The sequence below is a fragment of the Pinus tabuliformis genome, chromosome X (genome assembly GCF_031772625.1).
Source record: "Pinus tabuliformis cultivar Carrire ecotype Pingquan chromosome X, CPIR1, whole genome shotgun sequence".
NCBI lineage: Eukaryota > Viridiplantae > Streptophyta > Pinopsida > Pinales > Pinaceae > Pinus > Pinus tabuliformis.
In genome coordinates, this window is record NC_142308.1 from 89,118,916 (window position 1) to 89,127,825 (window position 8,910).

General features: G+C 38.2%; 1 pseudogene across 1 annotated transcript; it reads right to left on the reverse strand.

Moving 5' to 3' along the window:
- Positions 1-499: 499 nt before the first annotated feature.
- On the reverse strand, positions 500-7,967 carry LOC149138532 (peroxidase 4-like; annotated as a pseudogene). The gene is made up of 4 exons (XR_016264264.1): positions 7,699-7,967; positions 1,595-1,778; positions 1,319-1,484; positions 500-934 (listed from the first exon to the last, which is right to left on the reverse strand). The product of XR_016264264.1 is annotated as a peroxidase 4-like (transcript).
- Positions 7,968-8,910: the final 943 nt, after the last annotated feature.

The following is an 8,910-nucleotide window of genomic DNA, read 5'->3' on the forward strand; positions in this document are numbered from 1 at the left end:
TTCACGTTTTTTTTAATATTATTTATTTATTAATGTTAAATATTCCAATCACATTGATATATAATATATAAATATAGTTGTGTTAATTTTATATCATGGTTTAACTTATTTCTTCATCTTCATTTGAAAATACTTCGTCATCTTCATTTGAAAAGACTTTAACTATTTTTTTCAACCTTAGTTTGATTAACCATAATGACCATCAGACCAATTTTTTAACCATTTTCTCATGGTAAAATAAACTAAAATTAATTTCATCCGGCAGGATAAGGATAATCATAATGGAAAGTTTTCAGAAAAGAAAACTCTTTAAATAAAATATGCATTCGATCTAAATTCTCAACTCCGTCTCAGTCTGCAACACTTCAGTACATAAAATGATTTTCATTATTGTAAAGGTATGCATGCATCTTATTCATGTCAACCTCCATCAGCATATGGGGAATGAAATCAGTCGAATCGTTACTTTTAGAAATTAAACGGTTCGAGGTAAAACGTAGATAATATTCGAGGTAAAACGGTTCGATTCCTCAATTCGAGGGTTAATTTGGCTTCCTGCAGTTCTTTCGAATCTGTCCGCTAGTTCCAGTAAGAGGCTTGATATTTCCCATCTTAATCATGGCGGCGGCAAAGTCCGAGAAGAAGGTGTTCTGGTTGGAGGCGTATGTAGTCACCTGTGAATCAGTGGAGCCACCGTTGAAGAGTTCCTGGTCGGAGTGGAGAAGCCCTTTCTTGCTTTTCAGATTGCTGTAATAGTTTTTGTCAAACACAGTGGGAGTCATATAATCCAATGGCGACAGGTTGCTGTCTCCGGAGCCTGTGGTACTCGGACACTTTGAACGCAATGAAGTGGAGTACGTAGTATCTATGTTGGTGTCGTTGTAAATATGGGCTCTGAAATTCTTGCATTGCCCCTGCTCGATAGTATGACCACCTGCATATTGAATATAACATCTCAATACAAAACCACCAATGATGAATGAATATTCTTAGACCAGTAGGAATTAGGTTTTCTGTTTTATGAATGAATATTCTTAGACTAGTAGGTATTAGTTTTTTTTCCCAACTAAATTTGTTAGGGATTCGAATTCGTTTATATGTTTTTTTACCATTTTTTCCATGTAAGATAGAGATTTGGACACAATTTTCACAAATTAAGATATGTCTCTAGAAATTTAAACTCGCCCATAAACATAATATGTGTCTCTACGAGATAAATTCAACTCCTTAGACAAAAACAATAAGACCAGTAGGCATTAGTTATTGATGGTTAGTACCAGGAATTTTTGTATGGTAGGAATAATAATATTACAATTACCTGCAAGTGCAACCATCTCCTTTGTGTAGAGTCCCTGCGCTTGGAATAGTGAGATGAGTTTGCTCAGACTGGAAGTGGGAGGCGGAATGTTATTGTTTGCACCGCTTTTGCTGGCTGTTGTTGAGTCTCGCCTCCCCAACATTACCGTCCATGTAGGCCCGCCGAGCTGGCAATTGACCATTTGATAAGATATATTAATCATTACATGATATGATCTTTCAGTTATTGAAACAACAATATAAGCAAATCTGAGCAAAGTTAATGGGGCTGGCTTACTTCAACAACAGAATCGCGAGCAGCGATGGCGAGAATGTCTGCACAGGAAACGACTCCGCTGCAGGCTTTCTCGACATTGATCTTTATGGTATCTATCACGTCGAATCCTCTCGCCGAATTGGCATTGGGATTAGCTGTCTTCTCTCCAGTAATCGTCGAGGAGTCGTCCAACAGCACCGCAACCCTGCGAATAAAACCGAGGAAAGCATTACTTATCAATAATATCTCAGTTGCCTCTCAACAAAAATAAGTTGAGAATAATTAATATTGTTTTGATATTAATGGAGAAAATAGTTACATTGTTGTAACTTTCTCCCTAGTTTAGTATTAGTTCCTATAGTTATGGGATTTGGGTGCAACTTCCTATTTCTTAGTATTGTATTTAATGATGTAATATTTGTTTAATTGACGAATAGAGTGGACGAGAGTGATCTCTCAAGTTTTTGTGAGTGTAGTCCCCAGGTGCAGGCCACACCTGGGAGCTACATCTTTTTCTTTTCAATTCTGTTCACATTTTATCTTGGTATCAGAGCTCAACTTGAGTGAGCCTCATCTTTTGTCACGTGTGTGGCGGAATTGCCTGTGTGGCTAGAATAGCCTGTGTGGCTTGAAGTGCCTTTGTGGCTGTGTGTACACGAGAGCTCTGTGCTCAATTGAGCAGGTGGACTGCAGGACACCTGGCTCGGACTCATAATTTTTTTTTTCTGAGTGGAAAGGCCAATTACCGCGGATTTTGCACTGATAGTCGCTCCAGCAGCCCGATTAGCACGGATTTTAAGGGATAAATCGCGCTAAAGCGCCAGAAAGCCCGATTACCGCAGGATTTTACCAAGAAAGTCGTGCCAATTAAGATACTTACACCGATTTTTAATTAGCGCGGATTTTTCGCTCGGGGTAGCGCCAAAGGGATCTCTGAATAGTGTGAACTTCGTTTGGCGGTTTTCAAACGGTGCAGATCGGCGGAGTTGCAGATCCGTCCGGGAGAGACAGATCGGGAGAACGCCAGGGGTGATCTGCGGGAAGCCTCGACTTCGTTTGGCGATTTGCAGGAGAGCAGAATCGACGAAGTGGTAGATCAATCCGAGAGAGGTGGATCGGATCAATTGTGATCAGATCATTGTTTCGGCTGTGCTGAAAACGCTGAATTTGCTCAGTGGAGCCGGAGTGCCAGACACTGTAGATCGGTGGCAGAAGTGACAGATCCATCTGTCAGGTATTGTTTTTGTTGTTGTTAAGTAGATTCACAATGAGTAATACGATGGAATCTTACCTTAGCGAATTTGGTAAACTCAACGGGTCTAACTTCACGAATTGGAAGTTTAAGATCCAGACCCTGCTCGAAGGTGCGAATGCTTGGACTATAGTGACAAGCGATGAGCAGAAGCCGACTACAACCACACAGAAGGAAGACTGGGAAAAACGAGAAAACAAGGCCAAAGTCCTGTTGAAGATGTCTGTGAAAGACAATGTCATTGCACACATCAGAGACTGTAAAACGTCCGCAGAGATTTGGACGAAAATCAAAAGTCTGTATGAGACCCAGAATGCAAACAGAGTTTTGGCTCTTAAAATCAAGCTATTTTCAATGAGGATGGACGAAAGGGACTCTGCTACTGCATTTGTCGCGCGAATTAAGGATGTTAAAGACGGATTGGGGGCCATTGGAGTGGCGGTGGCTGTTGAAGATCTTGTTGCAATTACAATGAATGAGATGCATGATGATTTCCAAACCTTCATCATTGGAGTCTCGGCAAGGGAGAAAACACCCACGTTTGATGATCTCACTGCAATCTTGTAGCAAGAGGAAGAGCGACGGCAGAACCTGAATCTGAACCCCCAAAGTGACGATCTCGCGCTGATGGAAAAACGACGACTATCTAAAGGGAAGCAGTCACAGTAGCAATCAGTCCAGAAAGGAGGAACAACACATAAACATCACTGTCATGAAGGTATGCTTGCAAATCATTATGAAAATAAATGCTTTTATTGTGGAAAGAAGGGTCATATACATAGAGATTGTTATTATAAGAAGCAGGCTGATGAGGCAAGGAGGAGACAGGTAAATCCAAAACACAGAGGATATTTTGTTGAAGAAGAAGACTTCAGTCATGAATTTCGACTGTTCACAGTCGACTGTGCCCTTTCAGCATTGAATGAAGATGACATCTGGTATGTCGATTCCGGAGCATCCTCTCACATGACAGGTAATAAGGAATTTTTTGATAATATTGAAGAAATTATAAATGGATCAAAAATATATCTAAGGGATGATAATGGATATCAGATTAAAGGTCATGGGGTGATTTCAGTTAAGTTACCAAATGGAAAGATTAGTCACCTTTCAAATGTTTTATATGTACCTGGAATAAAGAAAAACCTAATATCTGTATCCATGATGGCTGATCAAGATATGCATGTCGAATTCTTCAAGACTCACTGTGTGATAAAGGATTGCAGGAATGAAATTGTTGCAACAGGCATGCGAGTTGGAAGCCTATACAGACTGGATGCAAAAAGTATATCAAAGCAAGCCATGGTTGGAAGAGAGTCGACAACTGAGCAACTCTGGCATCAGAGGTTTGGTCATCTGAATCTACAGGATCTCATGTTGTTACAAAAGAAAGGTATGGTCAAAGGTCTCCCAATCTTTTGTAATATTCAGTTAAACTGTGATGGTTGTGCCTTAGGAAAGATGCACAGAGAACAGTTCCCTGTGCATGATAGGAGGAGGCAAACATAAATCTTAGAGCTAGTGCACACTGATGTATGTGGTCCCATGCAAACAAGGTCGCTAGGGGGAGCATACTATTTTTTGTTGTTTACTGATGACTGCACTAGATATTCATGGATTTGTTTTTTAAACAAGAAAAGTTAGACTTTCCAATGTTTTATAGATTTCAAAACCCTGGTGGAAAAACAGTTTGGAAAAAGTATTAAAATTCTCCGATCTGATCAAGGAGGAGAATACAAATTAAAGGAATTCATGAAATACTGCAAATCTCACGGGATTGTTCAACAGTATACAGTACCACACACACCACAGCAAAACGGAGTTGCAGAGCGTAAAAAACAGAACCTTCATAGAGTGCGCAAGGTGCATGCTGCAAGGTAAAGCTCTATCTAATATTTTTTGGGCAGAAGCGATAAATACTGCTGTATATTTGAAAAATAGAAGTCCTACCAGGTTTCTTGGCTTCAAAACCCCTTTTGAAGCCTTATATGGATTTAAACCAGGAGTAAACCATTTAAGAGTCTTTGGGTCAAAGGCATTTGCACATGTACCCAAAGCTGATAGAAAGAAACTAGACCCTAAGGCAGTGAAATGCATCCTTGTTGGTTATGGTACAGAGTTTAAAGCATACAAATTATTCAATCTTGAGTCTCGTAAGACATTTGCAAGTAGAGATGTAGTCTTTCATGATCAGGTACAAGAAAGGAAAGTTGATGTTGGAGATGATTGGCACATTCCATTGCTGTTGGAGGAAAGTAGCGAGGATCAAAGGGAGCAGGAACAGGAGCAGAAAGAAGAGAATGAAGAAGAACAACAAGAAGGTGAAAAAGAAGGCCTAGTTATTACAGAGGAAAACAAATTTGAGGTAAGTCCCCTACCAAGGAGGTCAGGTAGGAAGACTCAATTACCATTGAAGTTGAGAAACTATGCGTTGATGTCAAAGTTTTTGAACATTATAGAGCCCTCTAATTATATAGAAGCTAGTCAATTTGAGGAATGGAGAGTTGCAATGAATGAGGAGATGGAATCAATTCTTAGAAATAATACTTGGGAATTAGTAGAGATACCTAAAAACAAAACACCTATAGGAAGTAAATGGATGTTTAAACCTAAAATTAATGCAGATGGAAGTATAGATAAGTTAAAAGCTAGGTTGGTTGCAAAAGGATACTCACAGCAGGAAGGTATTGATTTTGATGATACTTTTGCACCTGTAGCAAAGCTAAATACAATCAGATTACTTATTGCTTTAGCTACTAAATGTAATTGGGAATTACACCAACTAGATGTTAAATCTGCATTTTTAAATGGTGAGTTAAAAGAAGAAATTTACTTAGTACAGCCAGAAGGATTTGTAAAGCAGGGGCAGGAACAACTTGTTTGTAGCTTGAAAAAGGCTTTATATGGTTTAAAGCAAGCTCCCAGGTCTTGGTATGAGAATGTTGATTCTTTCTTTATTGAGCATGGTTTCCATAGAAGCTTAAATGACCCAAATTTGTATACCAAGTACAATGATCAGGGGCAGATTATTTTGATTTCTCTATATGTGGATGATATGATTCTAACAGGAAATGCAGATGACTTAATCAGAGGAATCAAAAGGCTCATGGCACAAGTATTTGAGATGAAAAATCTCGGAAGCCTTAACTATTGTCTGGGATTAGAAGTATTCAGAGATACTGGGCAAACTTTTCTTACCAAAGGGAAGTATGCTAGAAATCTGTTGGAAACATTTGGGATGGATCGGTGTAGATCAGCAGCGACACCTTTGCAGCAAAATCTGAAATTGAGAAGTGACGATGGCACTAAGGAGGTAGATGCCACAATGTACAGACAGCTGGTTGGCAGCCTGATATATCTTACAACAACCAGACCTGACTTGGCATACTCAGTTAGTGTGTTGAGCCAATTCATGTCGAAACCGCGTGAAAATCACTGGACAACAACAAAAAGCGTGTTGAGGTATCTTTGTGGTACTGTTCATTTTGGTATTTTATACACTGATGTATCTGATGTTACTCTAGCAGGTTTTTCAGACTCAGACTGGGCAGGTAACCTGGATGATCGAAGTTCCATCACAGGTTATGCATTCAACATAGGTTCCGGGGTCATAACATGGAGCAGCAAGAAACAGAGTACTGTAGCTTTGTCATCATGTGAAGCTGAGTATCAAGCATTGTGTGCAGCAACATGTGAAGTGATCTGGTTGAGGAGACTTTTCAAAGATGCAGTAAAAGAACAAAAACAACCCACTTCTATCAAAAGTGACAACCAGAGCACCATCAAATTAGCATACAATCTAGTGTTTCACAAAAACACCAAACATATAGACACTCAGTTCCATTTTGTTAGAGAGAAAATACAGTAAAAAGAAATTGCTGTTGAATATTGTAAAACTTGTGACAATGTCGCTGATATTTTTACAAAGCCTCTTGCATGAGTGAAATTTGAATTGTTTAGAAAGATGCTAGGAGTCCAGGAGAACCCTTTCTCCATTAAGTAGGGAGTTGATAATAATTAATATTATTTTGATATTAATGGAGAAAATAGTTACATTGTTGTAACTTTCCCTAGTTTAGGATTAGTTCCTATAGTTATGGGATTTGGGTGCAACTTCCTATTTCCTAGTATTGTATTTAATGATGTAAGTTTTGGTTGATTGACGAATAGAGTGGACGAGAGTGATCTCTCAAGTTTTTGTGAGTGTAGTCCCCAGGTGCAGGCCACACCTGAGAGCTAAATCTCTTTCTTTTCAATTCTGTTCACATTTTATCTAGATATAGCATATCAATAAGAATATCAATTTTGCGTATTTTATAGCATATCACTAATAATATCAATTTTGGGTATTTTTATTTGGATGGAGGATTTTGGGAATATTTTTAGAGAGGGTAAGTTCAAACAATTTACTTAGTTTTTCTCTATTAGCTTTTCAAAATATTCTAAAAATATGGTATACCGATAATAATATCAATTCTTCCTTGCTATGATTTAGGTTCAAGGAATACACTTTCTCTATAGGATAGTAGAATTCTTGCTAAATCATAAGATTTGGTATATTTGTAAATGGTATATTTGATTTACAAATTACTGGATATATTTTTATTCTTGTAATGGTAGCCACAAAATTTGGTGTTAGACCTAACCGAAATCACTTTAAAGAGTTACCACGATGATTCAAAATAAATAAAATTAATACTGCACTTTTATGGCTATAAAAATGGCGATAAAAAATTTTAGAAATATTTCAAGAATTTGATAGACAGAGACAAGTTCGCAACAATTAACCTCACCCCTACCTATAAGATTTTCAAACTATTTAAAAAATCCAGAATTAAATTAAGTTCAAAACCAAATCAATTATTACACTTACATTAACGAAGCAGTCCTGAAAGTGCAGGCGGAGCAAAGACGCACCCATCCATTTCTCCTTAGCGACCGCTTGCTTCACCGCGGCTTTCACTACCGACAGTGCCGTCGGGCAAGATTTGTCATAAAACGTGGAGCTCAGCTGCCCCTTCGCAGTATCAGGAATAGAACACACAATAAACACCATTGCAGCAATACACGCGAAGCTCTTCATGGAAGAAGCCATTTTTTTGCTTATAGAATAAACCCAAGAAACAACTTTATTTAGCAGTATTGCAGGATGCTTTTGGGAGATCTGTGATGGGAAATTTATAAGGGAAGATGTGGAAACATGAGGAGCAAATTCAAGTGAGGAAAAAGGAGTTGGTCCAATAAACACAATGGGGTGGTTGATTGATTTGTTGTAGAAAAGACATCAGAAAATGATGGATGCTTCACTAAAGTATGACTGTACTCCCCTGTGCAATTATTAAACTTCACCGCCCATGCTACACCATTATAGCTGATTAATATAAGAAATGTTTTTTTACATGTGCGGATTTTATAAATATGTTCTTGAATGCATGAATAAATGTAGCTTTCTGAAAAAATCAACAAAATTGTGTATATAAATTGGAAAAAAACAAACGTTTCTCCTAATTAAACTACGTGGAGATGCAAAGAATTGAGTCTTTCTCCGTATGTTGGCGCCACCAGACTTGCTCAAATTTCAACGAGGAGTCGACCGTGCGATCTCACAAGATTTGTTGCTTTAAATTCAAATGGGCGTGAATGTTGCCCTGTGAATGTCGGTCGCTTTCTTTACTTCGCATTAATCACGGATAATGTAAAGTTTCATTTGTATTTGTTTTTCTCTTCAACATTAAATTGATATGTTGACTTTGGACCATTTATTATTAAAAGCAAGTGATATTTCCAACGAATTTTCGGCTGGTCCATCTTTTCTTTTGTCAACACGGAGAGGAGATGATCTTTATGTTTTTAGGGTTTTAGTCAAAGCTACAGTTGGATATCATTCATGAAAGGGCAAACCAACAAAAAGGCCATAGATTCATGACATCCCACATTTAAAACCTTAAAGGCCATAGATTGATGACCTCCCACATTTAAAATCTCTTAGGCCATAGATTGATGACCTACCCCATTTGAAATCTCTTAGGCCATAGATTGATGACCTACCCCATTTAAAATCTCTTAGGTTCGATAGGTGGGATTT